The sequence below is a fragment of the Dromiciops gliroides genome, chromosome 1, assembly GCF_019393635.1.
Source record: "Dromiciops gliroides isolate mDroGli1 chromosome 1, mDroGli1.pri, whole genome shotgun sequence".
NCBI lineage: Eukaryota > Metazoa > Chordata > Mammalia > Microbiotheria > Microbiotheriidae > Dromiciops > Dromiciops gliroides.
The window spans coordinates 515,497,689-515,519,053 of NC_057861.1; the positions used below are offsets into that span (position 1 = coordinate 515,497,689).

The 21,365-nt window shown below is 37.2% G+C and overlaps 1 pseudogene; it reads right to left on the bottom strand.

The window, feature by feature from the left end:
* Positions 1-5,989: 5,989 nt before the first annotated feature.
* On the bottom strand, positions 5,990-6,382 carry LOC122744006 (annotated as a pseudogene).
* Between the last annotated feature and the right edge of the window lie 14,983 nt (positions 6,383-21,365).

Genomic DNA, 21,365 nt, shown 5'->3' on the forward strand with positions numbered 1-21,365 from the left:
AATTCACACCAAATGAAGAAGAAATAAAGGAAATTATTAGAAAATATTTTGCCCAGTTATATGACAAGGAAACTGATAAGCCAAATAAAATGGATGAATATCTTTTAAAATATAAAGTGTCCAGGTTAATAGAACAAAAAAGATCAGTCTTCCAAATCTCAGAAAAAGAAATTGAACAAGTCATAAATGAGTGCTCATAGGAAAATAACCCAGGACCAGATTGACTTAAAAGTGAATTCTATTAAACATTTCAAAGACAATTCCAATTGTACATTAGCTGAAAAAAATAGGAAACGATGGGGCCCTATCAAATTCCTTTCTTGATGCAAATATTTCCATGATACTGAATTAAAGAATTAAAACAAAGAAAACTATAGATTAATATCCTTAATGAATACAGATGCAAAAATTGTAAGTGAAATATTAGCAATGAGATTACATCAAGATATCACAAGATTATATCTTAGGGCGGCATTGGATTTATACCAGAAATTTAGGGTAGGTTTAATATTAGGAAAACTACCATATTAATTATAAGAACAACAAAATCACATATCAATAGATGCAGAAAAAGCTTTTGACAAAACATTAATTCATGTTTGTTTGTTTGTTTTTTTAAATAATATAGAGAAGGAAAAGATTTCTTCCACAAATATGGATGGGGAAAAGTTCTTGACACGACAAGGGTTACAGATTATCATAAAAGATAAAATAGACAATTTGCCTACATAACATTGAAGATAACATGGGGAAGGGATAAACAAAATAGCAGTTCAGAGAGCAAGGGAGATGCAGGAGTAAAAGGAAGCAATGCAGCTGAGCTCCCACCCACAGGTCCTCCAAACTTATCTATAAAATTCACCAGACCAAATTCTGATAGAAAAATCCAGAAATAGTCACAGTGAGTTCTTTGTGTGACCCAGGTAGATATAGGGAGACAGAAAGATCTTCAGACACTGAATTTACGGTTGAGGTAGGATCATGCTGTGAGGAACACTTCAGTACCCAGGGAGAGGTTGTGCACCAACACAAAAAAAATATCTCAAATCTATTTGGGGCATTCCCAGACTCACATGAGGGCACTGCAGTGGGGTTGGGTACAATCTGGAAGCTTTGTCACCTACTACCCAGTTCTGAGTTGCAGATCCAGGGCAGAGTGAAAAGGGGAACTGAATAGGATACAGAGAAAGAAGGAAGTTCAGAAGCCGGCAGCTGCAGTAGCAGTGGTGTGACTCATATTTCAGGTGTAAGGCATAGCCTGTGGAAGAATAACCAATGTAGGAAACCCAGAAAAAGGGCAACCTACAATTCCTCTGAACTTTGAACCAATAAAGCTTTCTTATTGATTAGAGGTGGCTGATTGAAAGTGGAGTCTAGCAGCAGTTTACTCTTGCACAGACCCAAATCCAGATAATGAACTTCCAGAGCTCAAACCATGGAAGCAACAATCAGATTTTGTATAAGACCCTTTTGAAAGCACTGAAAGTCTGCAAGTCCCTGGCCTGTCCCTGCCATCTTAGAATAACATGACACTCATTATCCCAAGAAAGCAAAAATTGGACCAGTGCATGCCTTCTCCCCAGAAGTGTGGCAGAGCCTAGCCTTGGCATCAAGTCAAAAATCAGGAGGTAGGTTGGAAGAAAGGATAAACAAAAAAATAAGAACCACACTATAATGGGCAAGGATACTCAATATACAAATACAGAAAGAGAGAATGACTTTAACACACCTATACACAATGCCACAGTAAAAGTACTGAGCTTGTCACAAAACAAACTAGAATTCCTAGAGGAGATGAAGCAAGAATTTTTTTTAATTAAAATGTTTTTATAAATGGAATAAGATTCCTTTAAAGAAATAATTGGAAAAGAAATGGGAGTATGGAGGAAAGAATTGGAAGGGAATTATAGCCTGGCAAAATAACAAAACTTTGTTTAAGACCAAACTCTCTGAAAATGGGAATAAACCAAATACACTGTCATGAGGGAACCAGATATGTTAAAAAACAAAGTCAAAAGGCAGGAAAATGGAATAAAATATAAAGTATCACATAGCAAAAATAACTAACCTGGAAAATAGATTAAGGAGAAAAATATTATAGATCACTAGGTTCAATGAACACCATGACCAAAAGAAAAGAAGAGCCTAGATATCCTATTTCAAGAAGTTTGAAAGAAAACTGCCTACATCTCTTAGAACCAGATGTCAAAGTGGAAATATAAAAAAATTCACTGGTAATCACCTGAAAGAAACCCCCAAAATTAAAACTCTCAAGAAAGTCATAGCCAAAATCCAGACTTTGCAGGTCAAAAAAATAATAGAGGCAGCCAGAAAGCAAGAATTCAAGTACCAAAAAGCCAGTTTGGGATCACACATGATTCATAACACTAAAACAATGGAGAACTTGAAATTCAATATTCTAAAAGGTAAAGAATATGGCCTTGGGGCAGCTAGGTGGCGCAGTGGATAGAGCAACGGCCCTGGATTCAGGAGTACCTGAGTTCAAACCCAGCCTCAGACACTTAACACTTACTAGCTGTGTGACCCTGGGCAAGTCACTTAACCCCAATTGCCCTGCAAAAAAAAAAAAAAAAAAAAAGAATATGGCCTTTCTGCCAAGAATAACTTAACCAGCAAAACTGAGTATAATACTGCAAGGGGAAAACAGATCTTAGATGAAATAGAAGACTTCCAAGCATTCCTGATGAAAAGACCAGAGCTGCAAAGAAACTGAAGTTCAAACACAAGAGTGAGGAGAATCATTAAAAGGTAAACATAAATGAATGATAATAAAGGGCTAAACAGAGATAAATTGCTTATATTCATACATGGGGAGATGATACATGTGTCTTCTCTGAACCTTGTAATCATCATCAAGATTTATCAAGGGAATATAATTATATAAGATCTAGAAGTTGTTGGTTCTATCATGTTTGGAATATCTTAAGAAAAGAATAGAGAGGCTGGAAGGGGAAGGCACTAGGAGAGAGGAGGAGAAGGAAAAGAAAGATTAGGGGAAATTATCTTACATTATCAGAGTGTACACGTACATATCTATACAAACAAGGAGGAGGAGGTGGGAGGGAATGGCTGATATTTGAACCTCTCTCTAAGCTGAACTAGAAGGAAGAATATACATACATATACACATTTTACTCAGAAAAATAGAATGGAAAGGGAAGAAAGGGGGAAGGGGAATTAGAAGGAGGATAGACTCAGGGAATGATAAGTCCTAAACAAAACAAACTAAGGATATACAAAAATATTTTTAACTTTTTGAGGTGGCAAAGAATGGGAATCTGAGAAAGAGCCTATAAACATGCTTAAATGGATGTGTGTATGATGGAATACTGTTATTAACTTTTACCAGAGTAATGACCAACCAAAATTTCAGAGAGCTAATGATGAAACATACTATCCTCCTCCTGATAGAGAAGTAAAGGACTCAATGCAGAATAAGGAAAACAATGTTTTTGGATGTGGCCAACATAGTCATTTCTTTTGATTAATTTGTTTGTAATGGGTTTGTTTTTCTCATGTTCTCAATTGGAGGAAAGGGTTGGGATAGAAAAGAATGTAAATCAAGAAAATATTTACAAAACAAATTAATAGTATATGAATTAAATATGCCATAAGGAATTATGCAGATATTAATTTCAGAGAAATATAAGGAGATGAGTAATTGTTGAGGCTTTCTCACAGATGATAAATGCAAGAAAATGAAATTCCCATATGTTTCAGATTAATAGGAGTCAAATGAAGGCTGAACCCACAGAGGCACATAAAGTTTAGGGAAAATCTCATCTACAGCCCCACTTAGATATATAAGTATTTTGTTGGGGCCAGGTAAATTATTACTGGGAACAGGGATGGTGGTTGTGGTAGCTAGAAAACACATATAAATATCAGTATAGAGGCAGCTAGGTGGTGCAGTGGATAAAGCTCCGGCCCTGGATTTAGGAGGACCTGATTTCAAATGCGACCTCAGACACTTGACACTTGACACTTACAAGCTGTGTGACCCTGAGCAAGTTAGTTAACCCTGATTGCCCCACAAAAAAAAAAAAAGAAAGATAAATACCAGTATAGACTCCAAAGGGAGTCATAGGTAAGATATACATGGTAAAGAATCACTTCTTTTAGATCCTTGGCTTGCCTTTGTCACCAGAGTTTTAGGAATACTCTCTATGTTCCTCCAATGTGTTGGTGACTTCTGGATGGAATCACTCTATCTTTTCTATCTCCCTGGGACTTTAAGCTAACACGGCATGTTACACTCCTCATACCCCTGTTACAATTAGATCCACAAAAAATTCTACCTTTGCTAGCATTGATCATCAAAAAAAGTTAGTGACCATCAGATTTTCCTTCAAAATAAAGGAGAATAAAATGATAGTAATGAAAGGACAGTAAGCAAAGTAAAAGTAGACATTACTTTGGGTATAAGTAGCCAGTGATGGTGGTGCTATCTACAGGAGCAGAAATAAACATCTTATACTTTTAACTTCATCTCCTTGATGGAGCTAGGGGTAAAACTTAGAGGAGTTGGGCAATTAATGACCTTTGTTTCCTTCCCTGGATCAGAGGCAAGGGAGAAAGGAATTGTCTCTAAGGGGCACTTGGATGAGTGTACCAACCATCAAGATCATTGTCTCCATGGTTTTTTTAAGGTCCTGTTTCTGTTTAACCAGCTACTCACAAGCAGCCTGTTTGAATCTCAGGGGAGAAATGTAGAGAAGTAAGTATTTGGACATTTGGCTCCTGCTCAACCTTTGCTCACATGGTCCTAAGATGGAGAAGCACAAACTCTGAACTTGATTTCACACTCAAACTAATTTTCTCCACCTCCTCTTTCCTAGAAATTCTTACCAAATAGTCCCAGGTGTACCAGTTCCAAAGCTGTCACCAACTGGTGGACTCTGGAATCATAGCTGCTTCAGCATCTGTTTTTTTTCATTTTTATGGCAACATAGCTAATACTCTTAAATGAACTGATGCAGAATGAAGTAAGAAAAACTAGAACAATTTTTACAATGACTACAGTAATGTTAAGGAAAACAACCTCAAAAGGGTTTAAGAATTCTGATCAATACAATGACCACTCATGATTTCAGAAGACCAATGATGAAGCATGATTCTTTCTTTTTGACTAAGATGTAATGTAGAATGGCAAATGGGACACACATGCTCAGGCCTGGCCAATAGATGAATTTGTTTTGCTTGACTATACTTATTTGTTAGAAAAGAAGTCTTCTGTTTGGGGGCAGATTTTTTTGTTTGTTTTTTGTTTTTAAGTTTTTACATAATTTATTTGTGTTCTGATGAAAAATCCATATCTTCATGGATAAACATCCTCCATAGTGCCTTTTATTCTGTGATGTTTAAAATCTAATGTGGTCCTTACCTCCCCTCCCCGAGTTTTTTGGGAGAAACTGGCTAAGGTTACTGATAAATTCAGTAAAAGTTTAGGCTTTTAAGTATTTATTAAAGTATATTAGAAGTTAGTGAAGAGAGAGAGGATGAGAAGAGATCTCTTATAGAATGGAAAACCCTAGCTTAGATCTATGCAGGATAGCCCTAGCAGCCCACATGACATTCTGCCACCACACCAAGGTCCCAGATCAAAAGAAGGACCCTCTTTTTCTCTCTCTCTGCCACCAAGCCGAAGTTCCAAACAAAAAAGAGGCCAATCCAGTGAGCCACCCTCACCTTCCTACTTCCTGTCTCCCTCCCCAAAAGGGGAGGTCCTTCAAGCTGATTGGTTGAGGGTGGTCTCCTGTTGATGTCTAGTCCACAGCCTCTGAGAACAATACACCACTCAGGGTCGGCCAGGCATGGTCTTGATTTTATCAATCTTTAGTAGTTTCTCAGTCAGTTTCTCAGTCTCACCCAATTCAATCAATTCCAAATCAATCTTCAGGTGGGGCCCCTGGGTGTCTGCCAAATCCCATTATTTTATCACAATTCCTTCTGTCATGAAATTTCCAGCTCACCTTTTGCCAGCGCCAACATTTGCCTTTGCAGTACCCCTGACTTTCTTCATTCTATTCTGGCCTTCCTTTAGGTGCTTTCTTGATGTCTTTTTCTTCTCATATAGGCCATGCCTTGCAAGTCTGTGCTTTGGTTCATTTTTCTTTGCATAGTCAAGGGAATCACAAATCATGTCAAAGCCTGTTGTTTTGCCACCACCAAAATGGATTCTGAATCCGAAGAAAAAAATGACATCTGGGCTTGTCTTGTACATCTTGGCCAGTCTTTCTCAAATTTTAGTCTTGGACACTGTGGCCTTTCCATGATGAAGGACATCTATAACCATCTGTTTATGCTGAAGAAGTCTGTTTGTCATGAACTTCCTGGTTCTGATGGTTACAATGTCATTCATGGTGGTGGGCCAGCTCTTCGAGCAGCAGAAGAGGGAAAGGGCAATGAGAAGCACCAGCCAATCATATCCTGGGGGCAGATGTTGGAAGGAAATCACGAGTAATGATATTAATACAAAAAAATTAGGAAAAGAATGAAAAAATCATCAATGATACATATATCAATATGTAGCAATACCATATATCATTATATCAATATACATATATCAATGATATACAAACATACAAAAGCAGGGGAGATTTCTTATCAGGCTATATGTTATATACATTATTTTTAAAAAGCAAACTACACATAACTGAAGTTCAGACAATCCTCTTTTTCTGTTATTTGTATATTGAAATATTTATGTTTGTTAAAAGTAATTAAGTTCATGCTAAAAAAAAAGTTTAAAACAAATTAATAGCTTATTTCTATATCACTAACCAGAAACTGTTGAATGAAAGTGTAGAAAAGTTTAGTGCTACATTGCACATTTTTTTTTTCCTATGGAAGAGCAGGTTCTTTACTCGCCTGGCCTGTTCCCTGGTCCTTAGATGACCCCAGACCAACTTGCTAATCAACCAACTTTGTGTGTTGTGGTTGTTAGCTCTGATGAGCCTGTGTACCTCCCCCACCTGGGCCACTGCTACTCGAGCCTACCCCCTGGTTCCCAGCAGGGGTGTAAAATTCAAGTTCTGCCTTAGCACCAGCATAGACCCCTGTAACCTCCCCCCTGCCAAGGGCTCAGCCCTCTCACAAGACTGTGAGTTTAGTTCCAGATGACACTGGCACTGCAGGTGATTCAGAGGCTCTGGGGGTCTCTTTCTCTGGTGGGGCCTTCCTGGGACTGGATCTGTGTCAGGGTGACTGTGGGGTTGGGCTCCACTCCTGTCTCAACACAGCAGCTCCCTCCTTCTGACCTTCTAAGCTGTCCTTGGTTGAAAGATGATTTCAGCACATTCTTCTATGGATTTTGCTGCTCTAGGAATTGTCCTATCTCTTTATTTGGATGTTTTTGGAGGGATTGTGTCATGAGTTTGAGAGCTCACTGCCTTTCCTCCACCATCTTGGCTTCACCCCGGAAGTCCTCTACACTAGACATTTAAAACAGTTTTCGCTAACCAACCTATAACAATCCCTTAGTGATTAGGGTCAGTGTGAGTTGCAACACCTCTCAAATGCTCTTAAGAACAAACAAATGACCCATACAACTCAACATACTTGTTTCCTTATTAATTCTCTTATATTGGATTCAAAGGCAATCCAGGAATATGTTCTTATATTACCTTATAAACCTCTACAGATCCATAAACAACTATTAATTATTTTCAAGCCCCTACTCCATTTCATATAAATCAGAGTAGCTTCTTTTCTAGTAAGCTCTCTCTCCTATCTGTCTGATCTAACAGACTAAGAGAACATTAATATTATTATATATATAATTTATTAATAAATTTATACATATGTATATGCATATTTTTATAAGAGAGAGAGAGAGACAGAGAGAGACAGAGAGAGAGAGGTCACAATCAGGGTCATGTCTAACCATAGGCTGCAGCTGCTACCTCTAAAACATAGACACTAAACTCCAACAATTCAGTTCTTTCGTTATAGCATTTAAGTCTTTATTCAGGAGAGCTTTTTTTCTATAGAGTATCTTCTCCACAGAATAAATTAAAATCAGTCCTCTCAAAATGTATCTCCAGATTCTCTTGAAGATGATGATCAACTTTCTTTTGTGTGTGTGTGTGTGTGTGTGTGTGTGTGTGTATGTGAGAGAGACAATTGGGGATAAGTGACTTGCCCAAGGCCACACAGCTAGTAAGTATCAAGTGTCTGAGGTCTGATTTGAACTCAGTCCTCCTGACTCCAGGGCCGGTACTCTATCCACTGTGTCACCTAGCTGCCCTGGATGGTCAACTTTCTTATTCTCTCTGTTAAAGGTAAAATTCTAGCTAGTCTGTCTAAAATATCTAATGAGTGGTCGCCAATAAATTATAAGCTTTAGCAAGAGTTGGGCTTGTAAGCATTTATTAAGGAGAATAAGAATTTGGTAAAGAGAGAGAGAAAGGCCTACATTCATCTATCTATTAAAGGGAGAATGCATTTCTAGCTCCCTTCTCCACCAGTGTCCTCAGGAAAGAGACCAGTCAGAGCGACAGGCTCCCCCCTTCTTCCTCCTACAAGCAAATATCACTTCCTGACGCCAAAGGAAAGACACATGGTCTTGCCCTCAAAGACCTTCACCTCATGACGGAGCTTTTCTACAGTAAGTCTCCAGCAGATGGCATCATTCCAATCATTACATCTCTCAAATTCATTCAGCAAGATGGTTAATGGTGAGGCAGGGGGGAGAGGGCAGGTAGAGCCAAGATGACAGAGAAAAAACAGAGACTCATCTGAGCTCACCTAAATTCTCATATAAAAACATTAAGTGATGCCTAAAAACAAATTCTGGAGTGACAGAACCCACAAAAGTATGGGGGTGAAGCAATTTTCCAGCCAAATACAGCTTAGAAGGGTGGCAGGAGAGGTTTATCACACCGGGGCGAGAATGGAGCGCAGGCTATGCCAGCACAGATGGCATCCCAGCAAACCAGGAACAAGCCCTAGGGGCAACCAACTCAGCAGCAACAGAGACTGCTTCCAGAGCCCTCAGCCTACAGATAGTAAGGGGGTCAGAAAAACAGTCAAAAAGAGATTACAAGTATCCCTTTGTTGGCACTGGGTACAGGACCTTGTTGCATTGCCCATACTCAGATTAGGGTTGCAGTTTTAGGGGGAGGAGGAGCACAAGCACACCAGAACTTGTGCCTGCAGGGGTGTGGAAACACTGTTGCAGAAAAGAGTACTTGTAGTCTCTCACAAATCAGAGCATAAGCCAAGAGATTAGCAAACACTTCTTTCCTTAAATCATACTACCTGGGAAGAAGTGAAAGCTTACAGACTCCCAAAACTATCTCTGAAAATAGCTTCACAAAAAAACCCTAAAGCTTGGCATAGTGCCCCCTGAGAGCAGAAACCAACTTTAAAATCAAGTTAAAAGTTAAGAAATAGGCTGAAAAAATGAATAAACTAACAGAAAGATCCTAACCATAGAAAGTTATTATGGGGACAGAAAAGACCAAAACACAAACTCAGAAGACAACAAAGTCAAAACTGCTACATACAAAACTTAAAACAAAAATGTGAATTAGTCTTAGGCCATGGAAGAGTTCAAAAAAATTTTTTTAAACCAAATAAGAGAGGTAAAGGAAAAATTGGGAAAAGAAATGCAAGTGATACAAGAAAGCCATGGAAAAAATAGTCAACAGCTTGGTAAAGGAGGTATCAAAAATATGGAAGAAAATAACATTTTTTAAAACAGCATATGCCAAATGGAAAAAGACATTTAAAATTCACAAAAAGTAGAATTAGCAGGGGCAGCTAGGTGGTGCAGTGGATAAAGCACTGGCCCTGGAGTCAGGAGGACCTGAGTTCAAATCTGGCTTCAGCCACTTACTAGTTGTATGACCTAGGCAAGTAAGTCACTTAACCCCAATTGCCTCAACAACAACAAAAAAGTATAATTGGCCATATGAAAAGTAGGTACAAAAGCTCACTGAAGAAAATAGTCCCTTTAAAAAGTAGAATTGGGCAAGTGGAAGCTAAAGACAGTTAACTTTCTAAGACTCCCCAGAAATGAGTTTGACTTGGTCCTCTTCAATACTCTCAGTATTCAGGCAGATCTCTAACTTATTAGAGCTAAATTTCTCAAGGTAAAAATTGTCACTACCCAAGATTCTAGTGAGTTTTGTTCTTCTCACTTAAAGATATTGTAACAGTATTCAAATTTCTGTAGGAGGAAAAGAGGCAATCACAGCAAAGTGTGTAGAGAGCTGGTCTGGAAAACTCTTGTCTATGTGACCCTGAGAGCCCTAGGCAATTCTATAAGATTATACACTGCAAAGAAGGTCAGAATTCCTTCTATCAGTGACATCACATTCAAATAGAAATGGGGAGTAGGAGAGGGGAGGGAAGATGTTACTAAACTGTATTTAAAGATCCTTTAGAAGATAACTACGCTTGACATGTTGCTTATCACCACAACATTATCTATATTCTATTGCATTAGTGGGGGGAGGCAGCTAGGTGGTGTAGTAGAAAGAGCACCAGGTCTGGAGTCAGGAAGACCTGAGTTCAAATCTGACCTCAGATACTTACTAGCTGTGTCACCCTGGGAAAGTTACTTAACTCTGTTTGTGTCAGTTTACTCATCTGTAAAATGAGCTGAACAAGGAAATAACAAAGCACTCCAGTATCTTTGCTAAGAAAATCCCAAATCGGGTCATGAAGAGTAGGACATGACTGAACAGCAACAATTGCATTTTATTTATTTCATCAAATATTTCCCAATTACATTTCAGGCAGTACTCAGAAGTGTTATGGGCCAACTCTGAATGTTTGATACCCCTGACCTAAAGTACTGAAAAGTTAAATAAGTTTTCTAGAATGACACATTCAATATGTGTCAGAGGCAGGATTTGAACCCAGATCTTCTTGGCTTTAAGGTAAAGTCTTTATCTGCTACAAGATAATATCTCTCAGTAAATTCATGGGAACATATAAACAAGATTGTAAATAATGGACAAGCATAAGTAGGTTGCAATTTGTATCCTTGGAAGGTTAAAATATAAAATTGATCCAAATTGTTTTTATGTTATAACCAATGTGGAAAAGGTTATTACATAAAAACAATTTGGATCAATTTTATATTTTAAGATGACACCAGTGATTTCTTTAAGCTATGTCTATACATATAAACTATTTTTAACTTGGAAAACTTTTGCTTTTCATTTGAAAAATTTTCAGAAAATCCTTTTTTAGTTAAAAAAATTGTTGGCTCTTTTAGTCAGAGTAATTAAAACAATGTGTTTGCTGGTCTTTTGATAGAGTGTCTAAATCCTAGAGTGAAATGATGACAATGGTACCCAAATATAATTTACACAGATTCATTTGCATTTGATCTAATGATGAGTACTTTAGAAGATAACGAAACTTGACATGTTGCTTATCACCACAACAATATGTATTCATTTACCAGATAATACAGTGCCAAGATTTAGAAATAATATTGCTCTAGGAAAGTCTCAGTATTCCTAATTGGCTTGTTGAAAATTTAATTATTTCTTTACCTTTTACACTTTTGTTCTGTAAATGCTTAGAACATAGTCTAAAAATTCACCTCACCATGATTTCAAAATCGTTTTTATTATGACAGTAATGGAACCATGAGAGGAAAATTATAGATATGAAAGATAAATCATGACAAAACAGTTTGTTAACATAAGGATCTCTTAATAAAAGGAAAACATCAAATAGTCTGCTTAAAATTATAGTAATCAGGAAGGATTAAACCCAATCTTTAATTTAAGTTAAACATTATGTATGCTGGGGTCTTTGTGTGTGTGTGATTCTAATCTTATTCTCTTTGCTTCCCTTTGAAAATTATAGGGGATTTGCTATATTTCAGAAGCTCTAACACTGCCAGTGGGAGGAAATCTTTGTAGTATTATGCTTCTAAAGACACCAATTCAGATAAATGAGGGTTTGGTACAAATATCAATAATGAGGTACATTCTGAATATAGACTCCATTAACTTTTAAGAAAGATATATTTTTTGTGAAAAAAAGAAGTTCACTGTGAGGTATATGAGACTTTTTTTTTTTTGGCAGGGCAATGAGGATTAAGTGAACTACCCAGGGTCATACAGCTAGTAAGTGTCAAGTGTCTGAGGCTGGATTTGAACTCAGGTCCTCCTGAATCCAGGGCTGGTGCTTTATCCACTGTGCCACCTAGCTGCCCCTAATATGAGACTTTTTTAGTTTTTAAGTTATAAGTATCTTATTGATCTAGCTCATTATTAAAATTGTTTTTCTAATTTCTGTGAGATGAATCACAAAAATCAATGAATGGTTATTATTTATTGAGTACCTATTATATGTAAAGTATTAGAGAGGATATGGAGTCTCTGCCTTCAATAATATTATTGGAGAAAAACTGATGTTCTTGAAACAATTTTGAAAAATACAGGACAGGAAATTTAGGGAATTTCTGGGTCACATGACCATTGAGGTAGAGGACTAGATATTTTCTCTGGTCCTCAGAACCTCTTAATACTTGCCAAAATGACACAAGTTAAAGCAATTTCAGCACTTTTCATGGTCTAAGATATCAATACCCTTAATGAAGTAACAGTCCAATGAACCAAGAACAAAGAAGGCTAATCCCTAACCCCTAAATATTCTCTGTACCATCAGCCATCATAGTCTGTCGGAGATATACAAGTTGATCTACATATTTGTAAGAGAACTGATCGCCACCCTCTTCCCTAACAAAAGACAAAAGCTTATTCTGGCTGAAATCGCAGTTTGGCTGTGTATTCACCTAGAGAATTGAGGAATAGAGGGAACTGGGGGAAGACAACCAGAATATGTGTGGGTCTAGTAGGCCTGAAGCAAAGTGACTGGCACCCAACTGGCACCAATTCCATCCTCCCCAAAATCCTCTTGGGCAGTGACTGAGGTTAGTAAAAAGTGAATTGTTGGGGCAGCTAGGTGGCGCAGTGGATAGAGCACTGGCCCTGGAGTCAGGAGTACCTGAGTTCAAATCCGGCCTCAGACACTTAACACTTAAATAGCTGTGTGACCCTGGGCAAGTCACTTAACCCCAATTGCCTCACTAAAAAAAAAAAAAAGTGAATTGTCCAGTGTAGGAGGAGGCTGAGACAACTTTGAAGCCCAACTCTCAGGGAAATTGCCATCAAAGAGTTAGAAAGTGAGCAACAGTGGAATATAAGAGGGGGAAAAAACCGTAAAATTACCAAAGATCTCAAGAGAAAGAAAAATCAATTAAAATACTTGATCATAAGCAGATAAAACTTATAGTCAGAGTATGAATATAATAGCATATATAAACAGAAGGGATAATCTGCCTCTAGATTATCTAAAGAAGTCCTGATACATATAAATAAATATTATGAGACAAAGGAAAACTAATCAATAGTTCATTTTATTCCCAACACAACAGGGAACCATAACAAGATGTTCCTGAGAGGTTTAATAGACAAGTAAGAATTGTGGAAGCAAAATTTATGTCATACACAGCAGAATAGAAAAACCTTAATCCAAGACGGCAAATTTCATTAAGGAAACTTAAAAGAGGATAACAGATTGGGAATGCAAGTATACAGAAGTGAAGGAAAATCTGGAAGAACAAAAGCAAAAAGCAATAATGTTAAAAGAAAACATGCTATATATACAAACAGAACATACTGGGTTTTTTGTGGTTTTTTAAATATTTTTTATCATAAAAGTATTTTATTATTTTCTAGTTACATGTAAAGATAGTTTTCAACATTTGTTTTCACAAGATTTTTAGTTCCAAATTTTTCCCTTCCTTCTTTCCTCCCTTTCCTCCCCTCTCTCCAAGACAGAAAGAAATCTGATATAGGTTATATATGTACAATCACATTAAACATATTTCTGCATTAGTCATGCTGTGAAAGAAGAATCAGAACACAGGGAAAAACTCCAAAAAAGAAAAAAACAACTAAAAAGTAGAAACAGCATAGTTCAAACTGCATTCAGAATCCACAGTTCTTTTTTCTGGATCTGAAGAACATTTTCCATCATTAGTTATTTGGAATTGCAAAACATATTGTTTTTGAAGGAGCATCTAGGTGGTGCAGTGGATTGAGCACTGGCACTGAAGTCAAGAGGACCTGAGTTCAAATCTCACCTCAGACAGTTACTAGCTGTTTGACCCTGGGCAAGTCATTTAACTCAAATTGCCTTAAACTACTGGGGCCATCTCCAGTCATCCTGGTATATATCTTGCCACTAGACCCAGATAGTTCTGGAGGAGGGAATGAGGTTGGTGACCTGGCACAGCCCTCCCTCACTTAAATCCAATTCAGTGCAAGTTACCTAAACAACAACCAATCTTGAAGATATGTTACACAGTGACAACTTAAGGATTAAAGGTCTCCCAGAAGAATGTAATAAGTCAAAAAACTTGAACAGCATCACACACACAAACACACACACATACACACTGCCCAGAACTTCTGAACACAGAAAGCAAAGTACAAATCAGAATTATTCATAGATCAACTCCAGAGGAAAACAAAACAAAAAAATGCCCCCTCCCCCAAATCCTATGCTACAAGACACATAGTAGAGCTCAATATACATGCAATCTAAGGTGACATACCCTGAAAACCTGTCCTCAGCATTAATGAAAAAAAGATGAATGCCCCCCCCAAAAAAAGAGGCATTTAAAGAATTTCCATGAGAAAACAGGACCTGAACAAATTATTTGCTTTGCAAAGATCCTAGACAACAGAAATTCAAGAAAGGTGTGGGAAAAGTGTACAAAATTATTCTCCCACCCCCAAGATGAATCCCAGAGACTGACCAGCAAATTTCTTGAGATTGGCAGCTTCCAGTGAGTAGTCTCTCACTGCCCTTGCCTTTATATCCATTACTAAAACCCTTTGGTATTATACCATGAATTTCCATGATGTGTTTGTGTAACACAAACTATCCCCCCCCCACACACACACACACCCTGCCTTAAACAGCTCTGTTTCAAGGCCTCCTGACTCCATCTTGCTCAGCATCAGGAATTTGCTGTAAGGACCCTAAGTGAACTTAACACCAGCTGCAGGAGTTAGTGACCTTCAGTGTTTCAATCTTGCCTCTTATCGGTACCAAAAGACTTTGCTGCTGAAGGTGGAGGATTCCAAAGCCCTGAGAAAGTTCTCCTCCCTGTCTGGCCCAACAGGCAGATTTCTTTGATTTAGTGAGACCAACTATATTCAGAGGATAAGTCCCTTATCTATCTCTTGTAGCCAAGAATATACATTTTTCTCCAACAAATATAGTACTATTTTTTATAACCACGTGTTTTATAAATAACCATCTTTCTTTTCTTTGCCTCACACAATGTTACTTTGAATAATGTTTAGTTTATCAATACTGCTCTAAAATTTTGTATAATGTATAAAGAAATTCATGTCATTCTCGGGAAAGATTGCCTTCCTTCTTGAAATCTACCGTGGCTGACTGGAATAACTAGTTACTTCACTCCTTTTTTTTTTCCAGGTCAATGAGGGTAAATAACTTGCCCAAGGTCACAGAGCTAGTAAATGTCAAGTGTCTGAGGTCAAATTTGAACTCAGGTCCTCCTGAATCTAGGGCTGGTGTTTCATCTACTGCACCACATAGCTGTCCTGCTTCATGCTTCAAGAACCTAGATTGGTGAGTGAGGACTCTCCTGGGTCCCTAAAAGAATTCCACCTCTAAGACAAGCACATCCGGCAATCAAGGAAGGTTCCAGTAACAAAAGAAATTATCCCAGGGGAAGAAAAAAAGATAAAAGAATTAAAAAGAGAAAGACACCAATGAGAGTTAACAAGAAAACAATGACAACACAACAAAGAGAGCATTAAGAGATTTCTTCTCTAAAAGTCCAGAGGAGACAAGGGAGGAAATGGAAATTAAATAGAAAGAAGTGTTGGAGGAAGAATAGGCCTCAAATATCATGGACTAGACCTCACAACATCTTGCCTACAAGTGAATCAATATTTTTGTGGCACTAAACTGCAGAAGGGGAGGACATATTAAAGGAGAGAGGGGAGTAAGAAGATAGAGGCAGAATATGTGATGTACTCTAATCAAGTCAGTGGTAAATAGTGAAGGGAAAATAGGTTGTTTAGCCTTTCACGAAGTAGAGGGCCTGTAGGGGAAAGCATGAAGAGGCAAAGGAAGAAATTGACACAGGGGGAAAAGAAAAGGGGAAATCTGATTTCGGTAGTGAGAAAGACTCCTACTGAAGAATATACCCATGAAGGAAAAAAGATATTTAATAAAGGTAGATGAGGGCTTTAAAAGGGACAAAATTTGTACTTAGAGAGGCCTCAGTAGCAGGAGAATCTGAGCTTCTGGGGGCAATTGGCACCCAGAAGAGGGGGAGGGCATGAATGCAGAGAGGAGATTCATGGCAAATGGGAAGAAAGTGATCACAGGTAGAACAAAGAATAGTAAAGAATCACACAATGGGCATGGGAAGAATGCCTTGGAGCAATATCTCTATCCTCTCTATCACTTGCAGGAATTGGTATTTCTATAAAGTGTGGTACAACAGAAAAAAGGGAGGTTAAGGGAAAGATTTTTGAGGTAATACATAGGAACTGTTTAGAAGAAGGCACTCAAAAAAACCTTCAGAAGTTTTAATTCCATGAGAAATATATAGAAAAAAGAAGAAATAAATATAAAAGCTGTGAATAAAATATATATATATATATATATAAGTCTAAACTAGATAAAAAGGGAGGAGAAATAATAAAGAAAATAAGGGGGAAATTTTTTAAGAAAAAAGGAAAAGAAAAAGAAAGTTTAAAAACAATAAAACAACTTGAAAGGAAGGAGAGGAAAAATGAAAGGCCTGAATAAAATTTACTATGTATCAGGTGGATAAAAAGAGCAGGAATTCTATTAGATGAAGTAAAAATATCCAAAACATAAAAGAGATAAGAAAACAACATTATGTGAAAGGAAACACAGATAATAAAACAATTTCAATAAGGAATATATGCTAAATGCATTAGCATTGAAATTCATAAAGGAAAAATTATCTAAATTATAAAAAGATAGTAATGCAATAGTGGCAAGAGAATCTTATTTTCCTCTCTCTGTTTTGAATAAATCTAACAGAAAGAGAAACAAAGGAAAAAATACAGAATTGAACAGGTTTCTAGTGAATTTATGTATATGTATATATGTATACACACATATACATTTATATATATACACACATATATATGAAAGAATGCTATAAATAACTAATAGTAGGGGCAGGTAGGTGGTGCAGTGGAGAGAGCACCAGCCCTGGAGTCAGGAGGACCTGAGATCAAATATGGCCTCAGACACTTGACACTTACTAGCTGTGTGACCCTGGGCAAGTCACTTACCCCCAATTGCCTCACTAAAAACAACAACAACAACAAAAACCTCATAGTAAGAGAAATGAAAATCAAAATATCCCTGAAGTTTTACCTCATACTCTGCAAACTGGCAAAAGTAACAAAAAACCTAAATAGTCAATGTTGGAGAGACTATAGGAAGATAGGAACACTTGTACATTGTTAGTGGAGATGTGAATTAGTATAACCATTTAAACAATTTGGAATTTTGAAATAAAATCACAAAAACATGTCCATAGCCATTGACCCAAAGATTCCACTATTAGACATATACTCCAAAGAGGCCATTGGTTAGAAGAAAGTCTCCATATATACTAAAATGCTTATTGCAGTACTTTTTGTCATAAAACATAATGAGAAACAAAGTAGATAGTCCTTGATTGGGAAATGACTAATCAATTGTGTTACATTAATTTAATGGAATATTACTATGCTATAAGAAATGATGAAGATGATGAATGCAAAGAAGCATGGAAACAATGATATTAAATGATGCAGTGAAGTAAACAGAGCCAAGAAAACAATATACATAATGACTAAAACAATATAAACAAAATGAACAAGCATACACAAAGTTAAAAGTGAATGTTGCAAAATTACAAAGAACAAGCAAATGCCCCTAATGAAGATTAAGAAGATACCCCACCTCTTTGAAGTCTACAAGAATTGTGTATTGCACATTTGGGAGGGGGTGAGGCAATTGAGGTCAAGTGACTTGAAAAGGGTCACACAGCTAGTAAGTGTTGTGTCTGAGGCCAGATTTGAACTCAGGTCCTCCTGAATCCAGGGCCAGTGCTTTATCCAATGTGCCACCTAGTTGCCCATATTGCACATATTTTCAGATTTTTATGATGTATTAAACATTTTTATGTATTTTTACCTTTTTTCCTCTTCAATTGTAAAAAAAATTTTCCTTTAAATTCCTTTAAATTTAAATTTTTCCTTTAAAATTTTCCTCTTTAAAAATATTATTTGTATATGGAGTGGCTCTCTCAGAGGAAAAGGAGAAAAGGATACTGAGAAAAGTCTAAAGTTGTTAAAAATACAAAAGACATCAATAAAATTTATTTTAAAAAAGGAAAATATAAGATAAAAATTGTTTGGAATAGACACTAATATAATTTCAATGGTATAGGGAAAGTCTTATGAGGAAATTCCCTCTACCAAAATATACTGCAAACAAATATTCTGCAAATTAGTTTTAGCAAGTGACCTGGGGCAATGAGAAGTTGTAATTAACACAGTATGTCATAATGTAAACATCAGAGACAGGACTTGGCATCCAGGTATTTCAGGGCAACTGGATAGAGCGTTAGCCCTGGAGTCAGGAAGAGCTGAGTTCAAATCTGGTTTCAGAGATTTACTAGCTTTGTGACCCTAGGAAATTCACTTAACTCTGTCTTCCTCAGTTTCCTCATCTGTAAAATGAGCTGGACAAAGAAATGGCAAACCATTCCAGTATTTTTGCCAAGAAAACCCCAAATGGGGTCACAAAGAGTTAGACATGACTGAAATGACTGAACAACAAATTCCTGACTTAGAGACCAGCTTTCTATCTACTACATTTAATTATCAAAGTAAAATATTAACTGGAAGAATCTTTGAGGTAGGACAATAATTGCTGCTGTAATACTTGAGGGGAGAGGGAGGTCAATTAGGTTTAGAATAGTCAAGTGTGATCACATGGGGTAGGTTGAACTCAAGTTCAATGGAGTTTAACCTTTGATGATGATAGGGTTCAGAGGAGACACATGCATCATCTCCCATCTTAGAATATAAGCAATTTATCCTTGTTTAGTCTCTTATGATTGCTCAATCATTTATACTTTTTTGTGTTTCTCTCACCTCCTATATTTGAACTTCTAAACTTCTATGCAAAAATGAAAGTTCCAGGAACATTATAGCCAAAATCTAGAATTTCTGGTGTAAAGAATAAATATTGCATGTAGCCAGAAATGAAGAATTCAAGTATTGAGGAGTCATGATCAGGAATACACACAAGTTAGCAGCCACCAATGTGAGGAAAAGGAGAAGTTGGAATGTGATTTTCCAGAAGGCAAAGGACATAGGTTTATAGCCAAGAATAATTTACCCAACAAAAAGGAATATTGTCATATGGGGGAAAATGGATCTTTATTGAAATAGAGCAAGGATCCCTCCCCCCCAAAACAACAACAACAACAACAATAACAACAACAAAACACAACCCAAGGGCCAAATCTGGCCCACTATCTGTTTTTCTATGGCCTATAAGCTAAGAATGGTTTTTACATTTTGGCGGGGTTTTACATTTTTAAATACAAAAAATGCATCCTGCATAGAAACCTTGAAGTTTAAACAGAAATGATAAGAGAAACACATCAAGGTAAACATGAATGAGCAATGATAAGAGACTAAACAAGGATGTAGTTTATGTTGTTCAATTGTTTCAGTCACATCTGACTTTTCATGACTCCATTTGGGGTTTCTTTGACAAAGATACTAACATGGTCTGTCGTTTCCTTGTCCAGTTCATTTTACAGATGAGGAAATTGAGGCAAACAGGGATTAAGTGACTTGCCCAGGTCATACAGCTATTAAGTGCCTGAGGTCAGATTCGACCTCAGGAAGATGTCTTCCTGACTCCAGGCCTGTCATTCTATCCACTATGCTCCCTATAAGTCCCATAAACAAGAATAAACTACTTATGTTCTGAAGTGGGAAAATGATACACGTGTCCCTTGTAAACCTATCATAATCAGAGGTCACAAAGGGAGTCTAATTACATAAGGCCTATAAGTGGTTCTATTATATCTTGATGATCTTAAGAGAAGAACGGAAAAAGCGGAATACCCTAGGAAGGAAGGGGAAAAAAGAGGTAGGGGAAATTATTTCACATAATCAGGGTATTCAAGTGTCGACATCTATACAAACAAGGAGTAGGGGGTGGGAGAGACTTGAACTTCACTGTTATCTGAACTGGTCAAAGGAGGGAAGAATTCACCCACACATACAGAGTTAGGTATAGAAAGATATTTCATTCAATGAAGGAAGGAAGGGGGAGAAGGAATAATTCGAGGGAGGATAGATAGTCCTAAGCAAAACAAGCTCTAAAGATGTAGAAAAATATTTGCAACTCTTTTTGAGGTGATAAAAAATGGAAATATAAGAGGGTGCCCATATAGGGAAATGGTGGTATGTAAATGTGATGAAATGCTATTGTGCTATAAGAAATGATGAAGGTGATGGTTTCAGAGAAACCTGGGAAATATATATAGGAACTCATGCAGAGTAAATTAAACAAAAGTAAGAGAGTAATTTCTACAATGGTAACAATATGGTAAAGGGAAACAATTTAGGATCTCTTATTAGGGTAATGACCAACCAGGATTCCAGAGGACTAACAACAAAACACGTTATCCTACTCTAATAGCCTAGGTGTGAGAAGAGAAGGGCCTGTTGCAGTGATGTGACTGCATTAGAGGAGAAATGTGCATATACAAGAGATGTGAAAGTAGATTCAAAAGGACTTGTCAATGAATTGGATGTGGGAATGAGAATGGGGAGTACAGGCTGACACCTAGGTTGTGAGCCAGGATGACTAGGAAGATGGTGATGCCATCAACAGGAAAGTTAGGAAGGGGGCAAGGGTTGAGGAGGGAAGATAATGATTTGAGTTTTAGAGTTGCCCAGAGTTGAAATCTATGTGATATCTAGTTTGATGGAGATGCAAGAATGGATATCAGTATAGAAGTCAGGACTGGATGAGATGATTGGAGAATCATCTGCATAGAGATAATAATTACATCCATGGTAACTGATGAGGTCACTAAGCAAACTATAGGAAAGAAAAGTGTCCACAAAAGAGCCTTGAAAAGGATATTAGATATGGCAATTAAGAGATCATTGCTAACTTTGGAGAGAGTAGTTTCAATTGAATAATGATATTGAGAGAGATTGCAGAGTGAAGAAGAGAGCAAGAGGAAACTAAACAGAGGC